Below are 23,033 nucleotides of genomic sequence, written 5' to 3'. Positions count from 1 at the left end.
TTTGAGTTCAGCTCATGAAAAATGGGGGCAAAAACAAAAGTGTTGCATTTATAATTTGGCTCAGTGTATATATTTTAATCCTGCAAGCACTTTACTATTTTCCCTTTACTTAGATTGCACAAATTAGTGATTAGTGATGCAAATGCAGATCCCACGGTTTTGATTAAATAAAATAAAGTTTTTGCTCAGGTTTTATGCATATGTTGGCATTCTTTTTGCTTTGTTTTTATATTATATATGGTACTGTATTGTATGTATTGCTATTTTTCTATTCCATTCATGTTTGTTTATATTTATTGCTTTAATGCTTCAATTTCCCCTATAGGGGATTAATACAATACCATCCTATCCAATTCAATCTGATCCTCTCCTATCCTAAGCTAACCTTTATATTTGCGGTTCATTTTGAGTTCATTTGAATTTAGATATGACTGAAAATGGTGAAATCCAAGTGAGTGAGTTGTTTACTGTTATTAGTCCAGGATGTGCGTCATTCAGAGCTGAACTGAAAGTGCCTTTTAAATTTCTGAATTTAAACTGAGGCATGAACTGAGAATTTAAGGAAGTAGGATTAGAATAAATTGAAAAACAAAGAAATTCACATAACTCTAACTAATGGAAGAACAAATCAATAAATCAACCGAATGAACAACCGATTCTTTCCAATTCAACTACTCGCCTTTCCCCCTTTATTTGCTGTTCACTCAATGCCTTGATGAGAACACTAGCTGAAAAGAGGTTAAGCCTCCCTCTAACAAATTATCTGCTGATGTTACTGGTTTCAAAGACAGTTTGCGCTTATATGTAGTAATAATCTGCGTTTCATTTTTGTAGATTATTTTCTCATTGGAGAAAAACTGCCTTGATTCATTTCTTAGGCAACTAAAAGGCCAAATAATTAACCCAGCTCACCCTCAAATCTATGACAGCTGTCCAGTTAGGCTGTGACTTGTGGCAATAGTAATAAAATGCCAATCAGGAATAAGGTACCATGAGCAATGGAGCGGTTTTACTTATGAACATTGTGCTCCTGGCGTTACTGTGTCTTTAATTTAATAACGCCACACAGGAGCTCTGACAACAGTCATGCATTAGACATGACATCACCATTCATCACAGCCACATTACTCCAGCCACCCAGATGCCAGCCACCCAGGAGGAGATACTGAGACAGAGGAGAAGAGTCAGAGAGCGACAGAATGAGACAGGGAACAGCAAAAAGAGACAGGGACGCGTGGAGAGCCAAAGCCATCCAAAGCACTTTATTACATAATCACGGGTGACAGAAAAAGATGAGACTTTATATAATCTGATGGATCCAGGATGAAGGAGGATTTACCCTCTGTTTAAGCATGAGAAACTGAGCATGTCCCGCAATTGTGACAGACCACAGAGACACGTGGTCTGTCTCCTCGTCTGTCATCCCCACTGGTACGTCAAGGACACCGTTTCGAAAAGTTGCAAAGAATCTCCCCAGAGGTAACCTGGATGGAGTCAGAGTTTTACTAAAACTTGCATTATCTCTCAGTAGATGATAACAGGGTTACCAGTCGTCTTCTGTTTCATATCCTCCCACACAAACAAGCATGTCTAGACCCTATTTAGGAAGGTTTCAGCCCCTCAACCATCTGCGATTAACTTTGCTGTCAGCCCACTTAAATATCTGTGATTATGAGATCTCTCTTCATATTTGGTGAAAACAGCAGCTGGGCAAACATATCAGGTTATTTCACTCTGAATCTGCCTCTTATCAGTCGCTTAAAAGCTTAAAACTTAAATTAAAGATGTGCGATACCCACACAGCTACATTAGCGTCACCAAGCGGAACTGCAACATTAAAAAAAACGTCAACATCTCATATTCAGGCTGAAATCTGAGAACCAGTCCCTCTTACTTTGTCTCTTTCCGGCTGTGAAATATTGTTCTGACCTTAACCCTCCATTAAAATTCAATTGACAATTTAGTAAGAGTCTTCCTACCAGGGCTTCCCTGTCTCTTTTTGATGAAACGAGTTCTCGGCCCCACACAGCGAATGTTACTCTCCCCCTAGAATCAGCAAGTTCCTAAATTGATCATCTTTTATTCTTTATTCGTTGCCCCTTTCTTTGAACGATGGCAGAAATTACAGGTTTCAGCTAACAGAGGAAATCAAGACTAGCGTGGCAACAAAGCCTCTGCAGAGATCAATAGAGTGGCGCAGGCATTTCCACAAACACACACCTATCTGGGTTTTACAGACTGGGATGACATTTATATGTTGGATGTAGGATTTCAGAGAAGCTCTACTGTACTGAACTGGAAATATTACCTCTGCGACTTCTGTCAAAAGAAGAATGCTTGCCTATAAATGTTTACGGAGCACACAGGCCCACGCAGATTTATCGTGAGAATAACAGGCTTCTGTGTTCAAGACACACTGCCTATCCTGAATCGATCCTGGCCTTACCTCTCCATAATGGGAGACACTGTTGCTAATAGGCTGTAATAAAGTAACTCGTGGCACTACTAAAATCTCCACATTTAGCCTTGCCACGTCGATTCAGCGTCTCCATATAATTCAGCATTAATGGCCGCCTGTGGATCAACATCAGTGAAAACAAAAGCTACTGACTTTAAGGCCACCATAAATATGCAGTCCTTTTACAAGCCCATATTAGCCTTGACAAGCCATTAAAGGGGTAAACATTTTCCCAAGCGAGTGAAAAGTGCCTCCTTTTCCGAAAACACCACTAAAGTTGGGATTTAAAAAATGGGATGATCCATGATTTTACTTGAGCTAAAGCGTTAAATATTACACGTCTCGAATAACAGTGAGGGATAATCACCGCCGTCGTTTGCTTATTGTGTCCCCATGATAATTTTTTTGTAGATGGCTATGGGAAGCAAAAAATAATTAGCATTTTCTTGAGCTACATATAACGTTCCTTGTTCTAGAATCTAGATTAATGTAACATGTTCAATTATGGCCTTGGCGTGCCAACGGCTGTTTCTCTCTGTTCGAATTGCGAATGCATGGTATTATGGAAACTTTTTTACAACCCTCTAGCTTCTGATAAACGAATCATTCATGTACAAGCGGCGCCGCGGTCTTAGACACAAAGATTTGTTGAGGCATTTGTCTGCCTTCACAGCGTTGTTTTAACTAGGCCAATGAGAGGAATAAACAAAACATGCATTCATGGATTTGGGGAATAAACAGTGATTTTTAAAAAATGTACACAACTGCTATGGGAGAGCAAACAGTCCATTTGCTCTCAATGAAATAGTTGTTTCCAGGTTCATTGCCAGTCAGGAATATGGCCTCTCTCTCTCTCTCTCTCTCTTTCTCTTTGACTATGACCACTGGAGTATCACAACCCTAATGTATCCTCTCTCTCACCACACTGAAAAACTCATTGAGCTACTCAGAAATTTGAGCCCTTCTTGCTCCAAAGCACACATTAGGCTGAACAGTTCATTACGAAATGGAAATTGATGCTGCCTCTGTCACTTGCAGCAAAGCTTTCAAGGCAAAAAAAAAAGAAGAAAAAAAGACGATAACATTCTTTTCTCTGGCAGGAGTGGAGAGAAAAGAGAAGAGAATGGGATGAGAAACAGAAAACATATGGTTTGCCGCAGAATTTTGATGAGATTAATTTGTTTCAGGAATACATTGTCCTCAAACCTGATACTTTAGAGGAGGTCTGGACTTCAGACTCTGTCAGGTTTAGTAGGGAGAGCGTACGGGTGCGTTCTGCAAGAGCTACAACGATGTAACAATAACAAGTGATAATTCAGGCAAAATAAGATTGCCTCTCGACATGTCTCTCTTGCATATTTTGATTTGCAAGAGGAAATGAGAAACAAGTCCAATCTTGTCTCATAGACATTGCGAGGCTCGACACGTCACTCCTGAGTCTTATTCACAAGTGTCTCTCTCTCTTTTTCTAAAAACAAAACACATCGTCCCAGCAGTGACAAATCAGCCAATCATGTGACATGAGATCATATCACACTGTAAATATACACAACGTTTCATTCATAAAAACAGATGATGTACAATCTGGCATGAAACAAATTTCAGAAAGATCAGACAATAATGTATTACAACAGAGCAAAGAATGCAAAAGAAGTGCTGCTTCAGGGTGTAAAATCTCGGTGCTCTTTGGTTGTATGGGATACTTGAAATCTAAGAACTTAGAAACTCTAAGGCACTCGAAAATAAGTAAAGTAATAATGGAATTGTCTTGGAATAATGTATCACAATTTTGATATGTGGGATGTGCGTGAAGCCAAATATCTTCAGAAAGGCACGAATAATGACTTCAAAATTAATAATGACTTTTACCAAATAATAGAGCAACATAATTCACTAGACGTAGTTTTCAATATGCATAAAACTACATTAAATATCTAAAAAGTAACTTTTTAAAATGATAATAATAATAATAATAATTATTATATTATTATTATTATAATTTATCAAAATAATTATTATTATTATTAATGAATTATAATTAACAATTATTAATATTAATATAATATTTCTTATGAAATATTAATAATAATTATAATTAAATAATAATTATTATTATTATTATTAGTTTTTTTAAGATTTATTTTATATTAAGATTATAATAAAAAAATTATTTTATGAATTATACAAGGCATATTTACCATATGGAAACAATAAATGGGATAGAGCTAAAATGTTTAATAAGATTAAAACATTCAGTAGACTGATTATTCAACAAGCATAACATAATATTAAATATCTAATAAGAATAAGATTTTGTTTTACATAAAAATTGTAAAACATTTTTTGTATGAATTATATAAGGCATATTTGCCATGTACAAAATATTGTGTTTTTTACAGTGTTTTTTTTAAAAAAAGAGGCATTTTTATTTTTGTTTTACATTTTGTTTTAACATGCCTGTTGTCACGGGTTGCTCAGGAAATGGACCAGAAATAATCAAAATAATATTTATTAAACACTTAGGAAATAATAGGAGCTTAAGTAGCAAATCATGTTAACAAAAACAATACCGGACAGGGAACTAACTCAAACTGAGGGCTTAAATACACAGAGCAAACAAAAGAGCTTATGAGATCATTAATGAGACAACAGGTGAACAGGACCATTGAGGATCATCAAACACACTGCAAAACTATAGGTCAAATAGGCAAACAGGGAAAACAGAACCAAAACACGGTGGCTATTTCTACATGCACACCTTTTGTTTCAATTGTAATGAATTAATTCAGATTGATGAATCAGAATGTAGCGTTTATAAATGATAAACAATAAATAAAGTGATCGGGTTGATATTTATAAGTTGCGTGTTAATATGTCATAAGCTTCTATTCAGAATTTATTCGCAAACTGCGCGAATATACAGTTTCCTGCTGTTTGTGCATACCATTCTTCTACATCGCTTCTTTTCTTGGATTTAAAGAGCAGACTTAAAATTGATCAATTTCGGGTCCTGATTAGGAGACGACGAGCACATGAACAGTCACCTGCTTTATTTATGAAACAGTAAAAACGTCCTTTCCCGCGCCCAGATGAGAGTATGAAGTCGACAGACTACAGACGATGAGTGGTAAGAGAATTTTAGAATATCACGAGTAATTTATGACATTTTTATTTAACAACTGCAGCTCGTACCTCCATTTCTACGTCATTTCACATGCACAGTCCTTTCCATTTTCAGCGGTAAATTACTAATGGATTATTTGGTTGCATGTAAACGTAGCCAATGAAACACAGCCAAAACAGAACATAACTGAATATAACCGTTACACCTGTATATACAACAGGAAGACAGGCAGTTGCTACAAGAAATGGAATAGGTGGAGGGGAGGAATCACAGATGATGGGCTCTTTATCTGTCCCCTTGTCTGCCCTTGTACCTAAAATGCGGTATTTGTTCAAATAGGCTAATGTGAAATCACAACTTCCTCTTTACTTTATTTATAGCCAAGACACTCCGCTCCTCAGACTGCAATTCTGTCTCACACATTCTGCCAGGGTTTGGGCACCAAGCAGTTTCGTTTGCATATATTTGCATGCAATTAGCACATCAAACCTTCAGACTTGAAAGGGACGCCTTGTCAAAAAGTATTTTGCATCTCCCTCTCCTCTCCACCTCTCTCTCTCCCCCTCTCTCACTATCTCTCTCGCTCTCTATTCTGCTTCGCAGTCTTAGCCTCTATTATGAATGTGTGATTAGAAGAACAATTATATAAGTTAAACCTCTCTGAACCTCGGGAATTATTCTAGAGTTTGCATATGTGTTACTGTGACTTTGTATACAAGAGGAAATTCTTGCAATTGACTGAGTGTGTGTACAAACATCTCAAAGTTCACTTTGCTTCTGGTGTGTTTGCTGATTGTTGATTTTTCACCAATTATGAAAGTCACTGAGATGATGACAATACCATTGACTCGCATGAATTGCATTAGAGTGAAAGATGATGTCAACATGCATCAGTCAAGCCCTTGAGTCACAAGCAAACATTCACTGAGCCATAAAACAAGAGCCCAAACAATTAATGAACTTGCAGTCATTTGCAGAACTTTTAGTGAGTGCAAACTCAGTTAGAAACAGCCCTCTGTAATGTAGCTCACGGGTCTGTATTTTTTCTAGTAAATCATTGTGACACATCAGTGCCCACTTCCCATGTTTCTCGTAATAATGTGATTGTGAGTGTCAAATAATCGTATATGGAATGATAAGGATCATGTAGCCTATGGCAGATTGAAAGTGTTTTTGTAGCTCAAATGTTAAAGCATAAAGCACCAAGGATTGCATGAGCTGATATGTATGGTTGTAACACAGGGTGAACACCAACAGTTTAACTACTTAGAAAATAGCTATAATGATTAAATACTTATACATGATTATTATACATTACACACCACTTTTCTGAAGTATATATATATATATATATATATATATATATATATATATATATATATATATATATATATATATATTGTATATATATAGTAAATTACAACAGCTTGATTTTGTTGACAAAATGTAAACTATATTATCTGTCCGTTCTAATCTGCTAAATGTGACTTTAAAGCATAAATATATCAAGATATTATACATATCATACATATCAATATCATGATATCATGAAGTTGCTTTGTTAGTCCATGTTCTATGAATTTTTTTAAACAATTTTTCCAAAATTATGCTGTTTTAGAATTAAGTGTTTCCTTTTTCTTTCTTTTTTTTCTTTTTTTAATTAAAAAGCTTAAACTGAAATGGGGTAGAGTTGGTATAAAAATAATTTTGAACGAACATTTGATTAGCAAAAGAAGTGCATGTGCAAAATTAAAACAGCTGTTAATCTCAAAAACAAATGTATACACTACCAGTCATTTGGGGTTTGTAAGATGTTTTTGAAATAAATTAATACTTTTGAGCAAGGGTGCATTAAATTGATAAAAAATGACAGTGTAAAGTCATTTATAACACTATAAAACATTTCTATTTCAAATTCTACATGCTGTTTTTTTTTTTTTTGTTTTTTTTTTTTTTTCAATGATTTCTGAAGGAACAGGTGCCAAGACTGGAGTAATGGCCAAACAAAAATATTTTAAATCGTAATAATGTTTAACCCCAAACTTTTGAATGCTAGTGTAAATGTGGGAAATAGCAATTCTGTGATAAATAGCACAAATAAATGGTTACAGAATTTAAAGTGTTGCAATCATCCTCAACACTGATGCAAAATTTAAGCGGCTTTGCGATAAATGTGTCTATCAAATACATAAATGTAAAAATGAAACCTTGATTATTACTCTATATGCATATCCCAAGCTGTCATATTAGTTTACAGAGGTTTTAAAACACATTAACATCTCCTCATTCACACAAAGTTTTATTTAGCAAAAAAACATACTATACTGACGCCGAGTGGATTAGCTGGGGCGTTCGGCTTCCCATACATTCATATCTAAAACAAACAGCTGCATTGCGATTACATTCCTTGTACATTTATTATTAATCTATCTTGCTCTTATATTGCTCGCATGCCAGTGATTATCCCTTTGGCACGTGTGCCTGGGGTTGGGCGACCCCCCATGTAGCTCAGTTTGTTTTTAATACAGTGTTTGTTTTATTGTGGGCTGTGGTTTTATGGAGCATAAAGTGTCAATCTCAGTTTTCCTACAATGTCCATCTCAGTATAAATCGAGATTAAATAGACACACATTGTTTGTTTGTAGGAAAAATGGGTTAGGCAGATGTATATTCTATTACCAAACGACTTTTTTGTTGTTTATCCTATACCTATGACATGTATAAATTATCAAATGTTCTAAAATTTACTGTTTTTGCAGATGATACAAATATTTTTGGATGTGGGAACAACTTACAGCAGATGGTAGAAATGGTCACTAATGAAATGAATAAATTAAAACTCTGGTTTGATTCAAACAAGTTGTCCTTAAACTTGAACAAAACTAAATTCATGATATTTGGAAATCGCACTATTAAAATAGTAATTGATAATGAATCAATTGAAAGAGTCTATGAAAATAAATTTCTGGGTATTGTACTTGACCATAAACTCTGCTGGAAGCCACACATAAAATATCTGTGCATGAAGATGGCCAGGAGTATTGGTATACTGAGCAAAACCAGATACATCTTGAACCGACATACATTACATACTCTATACTGCACACTTATTTTTATCATATATGTTGTATTGTGTGGAAGTTTGGGGAAATACCTATAAAAGCAATTTACAAAAAAATTGCACATTGCAAAAAAGAGCAATTAGGATAATAAACCACACCGGGTATTATGAGCATACCAATCATCTGTTTTTGAATTCACATTTGTTGAAATTTATGCACATTGTTACATTCAAAGCTGCACAATTTATGTTTAAGGTTAAAGAAAATAACTTACCTTGTAACATACGTGAGATGTTTCATGAAAGAGACGGGAGATATCATTTAAGAGGACATTGTGTGTTCAAACAACCTCTTGTGCGAACTACTGTTAATTTCGGTTTGTGGGGTCACCTTATGGAACGGCTTGAACAATAACGTCGACACAGAGCCATAATATCATTTAATTCAAAAATAGATTAAAGAAATCATTACTTGCCCAATACTGAAATTAATAGACCTAAACTCAGGAATGGAATTGTAATTTAAAGGTATTGTTGTATATTGTTGTAAGTTATTGTAAGACCTGAAAGATTATATGCGGTATTTGTATACCTATTTAAGTTGTAATAATATTATTTTGTGAAATAAGGGGCAGGATTAAATAAGCTATTTACTTCCGTCTGCTCCTTCTCGAACTAATCCTTTTATATTTTTATTTTATTTTTGTTTGTTTTTTTGTTATTAAATTCTGACTTTTTGGGTTGTATTTTGTGGTTTTAAAATTTTGTTTTGCTGATTGTTCGAGATAAAAAAAAAAAAAAAATGAAAAAAACTAGAACCCCCCCCCCCCCCCTTTTTTTCTAAGCAAGTGTCTGGAACAACTGCCATTGGTCTCTCAAAAAACACTGCATTTAATTCAATTAAAACTGGGAATGAAACAGTTACCAGTATAACTATAAAACATGATAAAAAATTCCAGACAGTTAGTATTACGTTTCATATTTTAATTATCATTAACCGTATTTGATTATCACGATTTGAAACACTATAAACAGTTAGCAACAGTTTCACGCGGGCGCAGCATGCAGCGTATCTTTTGTGTGAAGAATGAATGAGTCTTCAGAAAAGTTTTTATGGCATTTGATTTCATCTTCCCTCCATGTAATGCCTAATAAAGTAATGTTTATATCTGCCTTGTAAACAGAGGTTACCGGGAAACATTTCTGCTGTTCCATAAGTGCCACCTACTGTCAGAGAGTGGATTTACATTTTTATTCAGCCGTTCTTACATTTTTGTTAAGACCAATGCCAATCGGACCAAATTTATGTTGCAAATTTCATGTATGAGTCTGCATTTTTTTACATTTCCAGCACATTCTAACAATACCATATTGATAACCGTGATCATTTTGATCACTGTAATAGAGATATTACATTCATACCGTTCAGTCTCTAATTAAAACAATAAAACACTATAATAACATTTTAAAAATCCTTTGTGTACAGTAATGTCCTACCTAGAGCTAAAAATCGCAGTTCAATCATTTCTGTACATATAATCAGATTGAACCTCACAAGGCAGAGGTTTCCACTTTATGGGCCACCCATGAATAAAGCACTGCATTGAATTCTGCTTTATAGTGTGTTGTAAAATGAATGTTGAGTTGAGGGATGTGTCCTTGCTTGGTCTGGAGAGGTGGCTGCGTTTGATGTCTTAGTACTCTGCAGCATAAAAGCTGACCCCTTCAACCCAGGGTTCTTAAAGGCCTGTTCGACGGCGCCCATCTGATGTGATTATTGAATGTTTATTCCCCTTTTCTCTCATTGTTAGTGCACTTAGAATGATTAATTACGCAGAGCTCTCTCTGTGACTTCTCTTCTCACTCAGGGGAGAAAAACAGGCTCTCCATGCTCCTTCCCCTTGTCTCTTTCTATCACTCACTCCCCCAGTCCTCTCCATTCAAATCAAATTCAATTTAGAGAGCACTCCATCTGCCATCATGGCCACTATACAATAACAACTACAGCAACAGTAAAACAGAAAATAAATAAGAACGCCAATAAATTTAAGGAATAGTTAAAGTACGGTTAAACCCAGAGTACTCAGTAAAACATAATAAGATTTTATGTGAGCGGCACTTCATAACCTTCCTGTCTCTTTCTATACACATACGTCCATCTCTTTTCCCATCCCTCCATTTTTGTCTCAGCTTCCTCAATCTGTTCCAAAGCTGCTGAGTTTGACATTTAGAGGGGTATCAAATCACCAGACCAACACTCACCTCCTACATCCGCAGCATGAAATTCTTGACACAGGAAAGACCTTTTATTCAAATAGATGTGTGTCTGTGTTTAAACATGCATGTTTCAGTTAACAAGCTCTGAACTTTCTGTCCACTATGCAAGTAATCCACTTAAACACCCGGAATGAAGTATCCGCAGATGTTCATCCTTTATACCAGCTGAGCAGCCAAAAGGGAAGGACAGTACCAGCAGGCATGCTGTCTGCATTCAGATTTAGCCACCAGCGTTGCTACCACCTGACATGATGTTCATGAGCCAACAGAATTTGCTTGTGATAGGTTCCATTATCTTGACAAATTTAGACTGCTTACCAATAAACTAAAGATGTGATTTATAGTTTTCAGTAATGCGGTATAATCCGGTAACCAATTGCAATTATTGTTATTGTGGGCACTTCTAAACACAGTGAATAATTGTAGATAACTTATTATTATCTGAACTGTTTAAATGTTTTGAATGCACATTACAGAGTTTCCGCTAGAAAAAAATGGTGCCGGTCAAAGTGACCGGCAGAGGTTTCGTTTTCCGGACATTTCAATGATATGCCGGTCAAATATCGCCTCTTAATTAGTCAAGTTGAGGAAAACTGGAGGCAGGCTATGTAACTTAAAAAATGACATAATCAGGCCGAATGCAACATGTTTATTAGCCTAACTTTCAAATAAAAAAAAAACGGGAAAAAAAAAAAAAAAAAACATGAACGTCCGTTTGGCGTCAATCAACGCCAATTGTTAGGGTTTCACATTCATAGTTTAACAAACCAATTCCCCTTTCCAATTCCCACATAAAATATCTGAAGCCTATTGTTTTGACTCAAGCGAACTTCCCAGTGTCTCTCTACAACTTGCAGTGCGCATAAGCCGCGTAACCTTGTTCTCCGCAAGGCGACTTTACTGCTTCGTCTTGATCCGATTCTGCAGCGAGAACCCCCTCTCTGCAGGAACACTCGAGACCCATTTTCTACGTTTCTTCATTCGGATCTATTTGCGATCCATTCCATTCTAAACAAACAACGCAGTTTATATGCTTCGTCCTTGTTTCATTATTCATTAAGATAATAATTAGCCTAATAAATGCGTGCATAATTATCAGTGAACTTGATGAATGTTGCTGATATGTTTTGCTATGCATGCACAAACAAATGCCTTTCAACTTATGTGTGCAAAATTCAGAATAAAATGAATGTGCAGCAATTTGTACAAATAGAGAGTCTATGTCTACTATACGTGTTGTAGCCATTAAATAAGCTCATTTAGTTTAATATTGGTTAAAATATTATAATTTTATTTTTTAATTTATGTTGATTATGAAAAGTGAACAGCACGAGTAGGATGGATGCGCAATATCGAGAGACATGGAGCGGGTCAGACATGATTGTGACCACTTAATTAAGTTTGGTTTTGTAGAAAGACTTTTTTGAAGTGAATTTCGTTTTGTATAAATTGTATCTTAATTTTAATAATTTTTTTATCAACCAATTGCCTGTATTTAATATATAGCTAAGCAGCAAATATAGCAGATGATAGGCCTAATCATGGAGGCGCCCGCGCGGTCACTGCATTGCTCGTGAACAGGAGCCCATCTCATCCTAACTTAACGAAACTCAGCGTAGGCCTCACAGACATGAAATATATCTTAAGAAAGCTTGAAACGTCTTTTTAACAATTTAAAACAAAAAGAAATGGGCTACTCTCTGATTATGTAATCCATGATGTGCATTTCTCTCTAGGCGCGTTCACTATGGAGATGGCGATAGTCAACTTCATCTTTACAGCTGTTGTTGCTGTTAATAAACTAAAAATAATAGGCCTATAATTTTATTAAAAAATATATTCAATGAAATTGTAATTGTATAAAAAAAAAAATCCTGTTCAAGTTTTTTTTTTTTTTTTTACGCATTAAATTCAGGTAGGCTACTGAGTCGCTGTCCTCAGTGCCCAGAAAAGCGCTGAAACGGAGATGAAGGGCAACCCGTTTTTATTTATTTTTTGGCTTATTTTAACTGGCCCATCCAGTTTTCTGGAGGCCCACCTACAATCAAAATCCTGGCGCCGCTAGTGCTTCACATCGTCTGATATCAAGAAATAACAGACCGCATTCCACATTGGAATTCAACCAAGCCATGTAATAATGTTTAATAACTTTCAAACGGTAGAGCCTGTTTCTTTATAACATAGCCAAATGTCGGTGTATTTTTGCTTTATACATTTTAGGCTTATTCTCAAATTCAGATTGTGTTAGGGGGGCGGGATTTTTAGGCAATTTTAATCGGACAATTTGACCGGAGAGATTTATTTTTGTCGGACATTTCATTTTTTTTTCGGTCAATGTCCGGTAATTACCGGACAACGGAAACCCTGGCACATTAGCTTCATTTCGATCAACTGGTTAAAACTGTTCAGTTTTTGGATTTGTCTGAAAACAGCAGACTGTAATATGCTTTGTAGTATGCTTTGTTTTGCTTGTCAATCTTGTCCTCTGACTTGGTTTCTAGTTTGTTCCTTTGTTAGCCTTATTCGATTCACCTGTTGTCCAATTTATACTGTTGTCCAACTCATTGGTTACCTTTGTTTGGTCCATGCTTATAAACCCTCAGTTCTCCCTTAGTCGTGGTCCATTCTCATTGACGTTATGTTGTTCTCCTGAGCTTGTCATTAAAGACTGTTTTATTAATTCTCCTTCGGCTTAATGCTTTTAACACAACCAACCAGTGACAGAAGAATGGACCGATAAGGTTTAATTTTTGTTTTGTTTTTTCCCTTTTCGATTTTCATTATTCCCTTTGGACCAACCCGCCGTCCAGCTTCTGTGTCTGGAGCGGGAAAACTGTCCACTGGAACATCACACGGGATTTCATCCTTACCCTGACCAAGGTACAAGGCACGCCTTCCAGCGGATGGTCCCAGGGAAGATTTTGCTGCATTCGTGGAGTGGGAGCTGGTAAAGAACAACTCATCACAGACAATCGGCCCCGCGGAGGATGACATCACCAGCCCCACTCCAGCACCGCCAGAGATCTGCCATCCACCACCAGCAAGCGACCCGACAGAGATGGTTTTAGAGCCCACCGCAGGCAAGGGAGACCGGCCTGCAGCGATCGATGAGCTCCCCTTTTCAGGAGGGGCCAAAGTGTAACGAGTATGCTTTCTTGTGCCTGTCTGTCTTGTCCTCTGACCTGGTTTCTAGTAAATTTATGTCCAATTTATTAACTTATTAGTTCCCTTTGCTTATAAATCCATGCTTATAAGCCCTCAGTTCTCCATTAGTTGTGGTCCTTTCTCATTGACATTATGTTGTGTTAAGTTTGATTTTCCTATCTGTTCTCCTAAGCTTGTCATTAAAGACTTTTTTAATTATTCTCCTTCATCTTTGTGCTTTTAACACAACCAATCAGTGGCAGAGACAGACTGAATGAAAATGCAAATTAACTCTCTGACAGTAGGTGCTGCTTACAAAAGGAGAAATGCAGAGGGTACACGATCACCCCCATAAACAAAGCAGCTGTGCAACTTTCTGTTTCTGACACCCACTTGTCTTGGAGAAGAAAGCCCGTAAAACAGCATTTACATGTTATTGAACATGTAAGTTGTTTAGATTTTTTTATTCTGTATACTCTTAGAAAAAAAGGTTCAGTAGGGTTCTATAACACTTCATGCCAAAAAGGTTCTATATAAGGAGAAATGCCTTAAATGATTGTAAAACACTTTCATGCTCAACAGGCTATTTCATTTTTTTGTTTACAGACTGTTTAATTAATACAAAAAATAAATAAAATAAAAGTAAATCCATAAAATGATCAGATGATGGGAACCCCTAATAGGTTCTTTATATGAAGTGTCAGAGTTCTGTCACTTCTGTTTGGGTTACATCTTGGGTTGGTGACAGAGCTCTGGCTTTCCTGGTCTGTCATGCGTTGGGTAGTTTCTGGCCCTGCCGGCTCCGCCCATGCAACCTGTCAAGTCTGACTCTTTTCACGGCATGCTTGCCGAGCCTAAGTTTCTTCACATCAGGTCTGCTGAGCCTGAGTCACCTCACGCCACGTCTGCCGATCCAGAGACAGTTCACGTCACGTCTGCCGATCCAGAGACAGTTCACGTCACGTCTGCCGATCCAGAGACTGTTCATGTCACGTCTGCCGATCCAGAGACTGTTCACGTCACGTCTGCCAATCCAGAGACTGTTCACGTCACGTCTGCTGAGCCAGTGTCTCCGGACAAGATGGCCACCACCGAGCCAGTGTCTCCAGACAAGATGACCACCGCCGAGCCTGTGTCTCCGGATAAGATGGCCGCCGCCGAGCCTGTGCCTGTTCCTGAGCCGGTGTCTGTTCCGGTTTCTGAGCCGGTGTCTGTTCCTGTTTCTGAGCCGGGTTTTGTTCCTGTTTCTGAGCCGGTGTCTGTTCCTGCACCAGTGTCTGTTCCTGTGCCATGGCCGCCCAAAGGGTCGTCTCCACCATGGCCGTCCGAAGGGTCGTCTCTGCCATGGCCGCCCGTAGGGCCTGCCCCGTCCCGGTCGTCTGCACAGCCTGCTCCACACTGGTCATCTCCGTCCTGGTCGCCTGCACGGCCTGCGCCGCCCTGGTCGTCTCCACCATGGCCGCCTGAAGGGTGGTCCCCACCATGGCCGCCCGAATGGTCGTCTCCACCATGGCCGCCCTGGCCGCCTGCACAGCCCGCTCTGCCCTGGCCGCCTGCACAGCCCGCTCTGCCCTGGCCGCCTGCACAGCCCTCTCTGCCCTTGATGCCTGCTCCGCCCTGGCCACCGCCTGCTCCACCCTGGCCCGCAGCCAGGAATCCTGACCCGCCTGAATCTCCCTGGCTCCCTCCCCTTCCTCCCTCCCCTTGTTGTCTATGTTTTTTGATCTGCCTGTCTTGTCTGTGGTTGTCCTTCAGTCTTGATCCGGTCTTGTTTTTGGTGTCTCTCTTTGAGGATGCCAGATGCCAGGGGATGCCCCCCTTTAGAGGGGGGGTAATGTCAGAGTTCTGTTACTTCTGTTTGGGTTACATCTTGGGTTGGTGACGGAGCTCCGGGGTTCCCGGTCTGTCATGCGTTGGGTATAGTCTGGTTTGTTGTGAGCACATGGCTTGTCATGTTTTTCCTTGTGCCATGTGCTCTCCTGTCAATTGTCTAGCCCCTCCCATATCTTGTTACCTGATTATTAATTCATTTGCCCCACCTGCCTTTCTCGTTACCCTCTTTTGTTTGCTTCCTATTAAGTCTCCCTGTGTTTGCAGTCCTGTGCTGGTTCGTTGTCTGTTCCCTCGAGTTTCCTGTTTCATACCAGATGCCTGTCTTGTTTTCCCCCACGGGGAGGTTTTGTTTGTAGTTTTGTTTTATTTTGATTACTTATTAAAATTCTTTTTTTCCCGCACATGAATCCTTGCTTCACTAATTTACCATTCTGTGACATGGTGACAAGTGCCTGACAGAACCCTTTTAAGGTTCTATATAGAACCCTTTCTACTAAGAGTGCATATGTTTTTTTTTAACACAAAATACTTAAAGATGCCATTTCCCCCTTCAAATATTTGTTTACACGTTGTTACACATTTGACATTTTAATCTGGATTAAAACCTGGCATCCTAGAAAAGATTGAACCAAAAAAAACTGGTTTGAAAATTTTTCTATTAGAGGACAACACTGAAGTTTGTTTATCTTTTCAACTGCTTATGCAACTCAACACCATAATTTGGTACCGTCACATGCCTACAATAAACTTATTATTCATCTTTTTTCCCCATTGGTCATTTGGTTTAATCTTCCTTACACAGCCTCTGCTGTAGCCAAGACAATGCAAGGGTAGTTTGCGTAGGATGTTTGTATTCATGATTGAAGATTGGTGTATTTAAGCACACCATAATTATTTAGTCTTAATTGGTTCCTGTTCTTTCAGATGTTATTTGGGCGTTAAAGAGGGTACAAGTGCATTGAGTCCTCCCTAAGGCCAGCGAAAAGGAGGGGAGACAGCTTCCTGGATTAACACTGTGTGTCGAGATCTGACAGCTTAATCGCGACTGCTTCCTCGGAAAAGAGAGTGCTTGATAAGAAACTTGAAAAAGAGGATATCGTCATCATTAATATGATTCATTTAGTCAAGTCATATCCCTTAATACCCCTACCAGGGTTTCCAAGATTCTACTCCTGCATTATACATGTACGTCTTTATCATTTGTCTTCAGTGAAGTGCATCGAACAATCCCTCCTGTCAGATTTTCCTGGATGTGAAATAGACACATTCTGTTTATTAATCCTAACACCACAATTCGCTGCTCCAGTTCTCTTTCTGCCCTCATTCTAGACATTTAAAGGCAAATAACTGTGATAAAATATCACAGCATCCTTTAAAATCTAACTTTTAATTAATAGATAGAACAATATATCACATTTACTTATTATGAACGTCCGCAGCTAATATGAGAAACCAAGCTTTCATATTACCTCTGTTCACTTTATAGATGTAATAAAGGTGATGGAAATCAATTTCCAAATGCAAAAACAACTGAGATTGGAGGCACCCTCTCTGTGCCGTGAACATTAAATTATAAAGAGTTTTTATTATGGCAGCACTTGGACACAGCTCTATGTTATCTGTGTGCATATAATAAACACCAAAGATCTGTTACCATGGCAATGACTGGGAACAACAATCCCATTAGTGGGATTGATAAAAGGCCAAATGGAAGAAAAAAAAAAGGATAAAAGAGAAAATGAGGGAGAGAAATAACTGCAATAATATGGGTAAACCCTCTGATTACATTTTCCGGACGCTGCTATACTGAATATTAGCCTGTGTTAAGCCCTTAGCCTAAGGTAGTGGAGGTTATTTATAAAATAAAATATAATATACATATAAAATAAAAAAACACTTAAAAACATTATTTGAATGAGGAGGAGAAGCAGGCAGGTCTGTCAGATGAAAAGGGGCTCGGGGAGCAGTAAACAGATCTGCTGATATGCAAACGTATATCCCTAAACATCTGCAAATTTTGCAGCATGGTTCATGGCAAAGCACCCTCAGATTTACAGCTAAATAAGGGAATTATCAAATGTTTCTTCTGCTTCTGATTTGGGTTCCTTAAAGGGTTAGTTCACTCAAAAATGAAAATTCTGTCAGTAATACTCAACCTCATGTTGTTCCAACCCTGTAAGACTTTCGTTCATCTTCGGAACACAAATTAAGATATTTTTGATGAAATCTGAGAGCTGGATCACTCCTCCACAGGCTTATGGACACTATAACTTGCTGGCCCAGAAAATGTATTAAAGACATTGTTAATATAGTCCAAGTGACTCCAGTGGCTCAATCTTAAGTTTATAAAGCGACGAGAATAACGACTTTATTCCACTTTTCATTTCCTTCTCTCTGGGCCTCGAGTCTTTTCACGTAGTGTAATAGCGTAGCGCGTCTGTGTTGCACGTCACCACGTAGGCTCACTATTGGCCGACGCGGGTCATGTGTGTGATGAACAAAAGTCTTACAGGGTTGGAACAACATGAGGGTGAGTAATTACTGACATAATTTTCATTTTTGGGTGAACTAACCCTTTAATGGTTCTATTATTGATACTTTTAGCACATTTAAGAAATAAATATTTGAAAAGAAAGAAAGAAATGCAGTTCCACAGCCAAACGGTAAGGTGATATCAATAATAAATACATTTGAAAACAATTCTTTCTAAATTTTTGTTTATACAGACTTATTTAAAAGACAATTATTTAATTGCACTAAAGGATAAAAACTAAATTTGAACTAAATTAAGTTGAATAATGCCTTCTGTTGAGCTGCTTAGCTGAAATTAACTTGTTTCCTAATTGAAGAACTTTGCAACATTGACAGTTACTGTATTGAACTGAAACAACAAAATTGAGCTGAATAATAACACTATTATCTTCCGTAGAGCTGCTTTACATCTGAAAATTTAATTTGGGTACCACTTTATATTAAGTGGCTTTAAGTATTATGTACTTACATCTAAAAATAAATACAATGTACTTATTGGATTCATGTTGTATTGTAAAACTCATTGCTGCTTATTGAGGTGTGACACGGGAGGTGTGGTGGTATGGGTAGGTTTAAGGGTGGGTTAAGGTGTAAAGGAAGGGTCAACAGTGTAATTACAAATGTAATTACATAAATTGATTACAGCTGTAATTACATGCAGGTATTTTTTTAAATATAAGTACAGTGTAAAAACATGTACAGTATGTACACAATTCGTCCATTGTATCAAATTATTAATTTCAATGTTAGTACATAGTTAAAGCCACTGAATATAAAGTGGGACCTGAATTTGTTACATAAATGATACATTTTACAAAATTAAGTTATTTTCCTGTTTTATTAAAGTAAAGCTGATTTGAAACAATCCGTATATTGTACGAATGTCATTTTTTTTTATAAATAAATGTGACTTGACTTTATTAATGATTAATGATTTTTAGAGCAACCATGGTTGCAATACAATAATCGACCATAGCAATTTACAAACAAACAATGCTGTAACACATCATTTTTTTTTATTACATGACTCTGCAGAATACTTGATTCTGATTGGTCAATAGTACCATCCAGCGCGGTTTTTCTTTGTGGAAGTTTTGCGTTTCGTAAGCTAATAAAATATTAAAACTCAGTCGAATCAATATTTTGTGTACAGTTATTTAATTATGCCATCCAGTATCGTGGACTCACTCTCTCTTGTTTCATACAAATGCAGCTGCTGCCATTTTGTGACTATTGTACACTGTTGGATTATGAGATACAAACAGGTAGGATTTTAAAACAGTTTAATCTGAAATCAATATATCTCGTCCCCATAATTATTTATGTGGCGAAATGCTGTGTAATAAGTGACATAAATGACTGTATATCGCGCTTGCAACTGCTCTCTCAGCAGAAGCTTTGTGTTTTTAAAGACCTAATAAAATATTTCAACACAGATCAATATTTTGTGTCTAATTATTTACTTGCTGTATGTGGCAAGTAGCCGTGTAATAAGCGGGATAATGATTATTATATATTGAAAAATCTCATTATGTGTGTCAGCTACACATTGTCATATGAACTAGTCAATAACTCACATTTAAACCTCACAGACAGTCTTAACCTGTATGCTTTTGATTCACTAATAAACAGTGTTGAGGTAACGCATTACAAGCAACATAATCAGATTTTTTAGTCAAAACTTTTTTTAAGTCTTTTTTAATTAACTTGGAAAGTAAGCATTACTTTTACTTTAAAATAAAATATCTGAGTTACTTTTTCAAACAAGTAACGCTGAGCCATTGTGTGCGCTGTGCAAACATGATGTTATTGTAGACCTAGACAAAATGTAAGCATACCTTTACTCATCTCACTTGCACAATATGAAGGACTAAAAATGACAAAACGAAAAATAAATAAATAAATAAATAAAAGTAGAAATAAATAAATAAATAAATGCAGAAATAATAGTGAAAATAAATACATTTTGGTAATATAAATGGCTATTTCTGTATTTTTGCATGTAATTATTTATTTATGCATTTCTATATGTATTTATTTATGTATTTATACATTTATTTATATATTTATGTATTTATATATTTATATATGTATTTATTTCTACATTTATTTATTCCTACATTTATTTATTTCTGTATTTCCCCATTTCTACATTTATTTATTTCTGTATTTCCACATTTCTACATTTATTTATTTCTGAATTTCCACATTTCTACATTTATTTTTCCCTGCGCATGTATGCTAATTGACCTATGGCTAAGCCACGCCCCCAAATGCGATGAGCCAATCACAGAACGCATAGCTAGCTAGGACATTCTCTCCTTCCACGTCCATTGCAATGCATTGCAGTTAGTCAGTTTTTATCCGTTTTTTCTTGTCATTTTGGCTTTAAACAGTGTGTGTGTGTGTGTGTGTGTGTGTGTGTGTGTGTGTGTGTGTGTGTGTGTGTGTGTGTGTGTGTGTGTGTGTGTGTGTGTGTGATTTTGGTTGGGTGACAGTTGTAGGTTACAGTTTGACAAGAGTTTACCGTTTGACAAAAGTACAATGTTGTGTTTTACACAAATATAAGTAGGCTAAACACTCTGCAGTTATAATTATGTCCTGTATGAACAAAATGGAGTATGTTTTTATGTTTCCACTTTTCGATCGCGCCCGCTCTCTGACACACACACACACACACTCCCTCCAGCATTGCAAACTGACATCGCAGCCTGTTCTTCTGCGCTCACACCAAACGCGAATAGAGCGGCAAATTCACGCGTATCCGCGTCTAGTTCGACGCTTGAACATTTTGAATCCAAAGTGAATAGGACGCGCGTATAAAGCGAGCGTTTCAAGCGAAATACCGCCAAACTATGACGTTTACACTGTGAACTGTACATCTTTGTCTGGAGCTGAAGCTTATCGACCTTCTGAACAATAAAATTATTAATATAACCTTCCAATGCATATTTAAGGCCCTTTTGGTGACATCGAGATGATATATAATCTTTCTGTCTCGAAAAAATCATCAATTGCCTCCTCCTGTGAAATGTCTCCTACTGTGACAGCTGCCATAGCGAATGTTGACTGTTTGTCCAAGTGAGTGGAGGGGGCGTGGCTTAGCCGTAGGTCAATTAGCATACATGCGCAGGGAAAAATAAATGTAGAAATGTGGAAATACAGAAATAAATAAATGTAGAAATGTGGAAATACAGAAATAAATAAATGTAGGAATAAATAAATGTAGAAATAAATACATATATAAATATATAAATAAATAAATATAGAAATACGTAAATATATAAATAAATGTATAAATACATAAATAAATACATATAGAAATGCATAAATAAATAAATAAATAAATACATGTAAAAATACAGAAATAGCCATTTATATTACCAAAATGTATTTATTTTTTACTATTATTTCTGCATTTATTTATTTATTTCTACTTTTATTTATTTATTTATTTATTTTTCGTTCTGTCATTTTTAGTCCTTCATAGTACAAAACCAGATTCAGTATTCCTCAAAATGAATAAAAACTGTGAAATGCAAACTCGGAATATTACGCAACCCTGCAATAAAAATGTTAGGTAGCCTATACTTTATGTATTTATTCTCACTTTATTAACCAATTCTTTATGTATTTAATATCACTTTATTAACCAATATCTTTGCTGCTGACCTTTGATGATCCAATCCAATACTATTAATCAAAAATGAATTTAGATAGACACCACAATTGTGTTTGATTTTTTGTTTTCATTGCTGAAGTAAGTGTTGAACTTTCTTTTCCTGCATCCTATATTCTTCTGCAATCCAGAATGGCAGCAGAATTAAGCTGCACCCTCTACTGTACAGGTGTGAATTTGCATTTCCCTCAGACTGAGGCTTATTCAGTTTACTTTTGGTGTGAAAGGGTCTTTACATTTGAAAAAAAAAAGGCAGTTGGTAGTATGGTAGTTGTTAAATTTAGGTATTGGTTAGGATTAAGGGATGTAGAATATGGTCATGCAGAATAAGGCATTAATATGTGCTTTATAAGTACTAATAAACAGCCAATATCCTAGTAATATGCATGTTAATAAGCAACTAGTTAATAGTGAAAATTGGACCCTAAAATAAAGTGTTACGAAACAAACACATCAGAATAATTTATTCGGGAATCTAACAACATTGGTTGTACTAAATGTCTTTGATTCGCTCAAAATAATCATCTCAAAAGAGTTATTCATTCAGAAATTGGACTACACAGGCTAAGCTGCATGTTTTTGATTTATAAATAAATAGCTTATCAGAGACGTTCTTCGTTTTACTGTAGATTCAGTAGCGGTGCTATTGCACAATTATTGCAGGAACACTTAGGGGTCGTGAGCATGTTTTTGCATTCCACTCATCACTGCTTTTTCTTTGCTTTTAAACATGTGCTACCCTTTGTAACATTGTGAATGGACGCTTAGTCAAGTGTATTTTAGTGCGGTACGGTTCTGGCACTATTTTTAAAAATGGAACTGGTTATAAACCTTACTTACAGTCCTTGCCTTGAGGAATTCTGCACTAAGCAGCTTTAAACCATTCAACAGTTCAGACCATATCAAAATTAATGACAGACTCTGT

The 23,033-nt window shown here is 36.7% G+C and overlaps 1 protein-coding gene across 1 annotated transcript in view; it reads right to left on the bottom strand.

The window, feature by feature from the left end:
• Positions 1-23,033, bottom strand: part of nrg3b (neuregulin 3b) — a 152,686-nt gene that overhangs the window by 42,179 nt on the left and 87,474 nt on the right. The gene's annotated exons all lie outside the window — the stretch shown is intronic.

The sequence above is a fragment of the Scardinius erythrophthalmus genome, assembly GCF_964197995.2.
Source record: "Scardinius erythrophthalmus genome assembly, chromosome: 18".
Classification (NCBI taxonomy): domain Eukaryota; kingdom Metazoa; phylum Chordata; class Actinopteri; order Cypriniformes; family Leuciscidae; genus Scardinius; species Scardinius erythrophthalmus.
The sequence above is the reverse complement of the archived record's forward strand: the minus strand, read 5'-3'. Positions and strand labels throughout refer to the sequence as shown.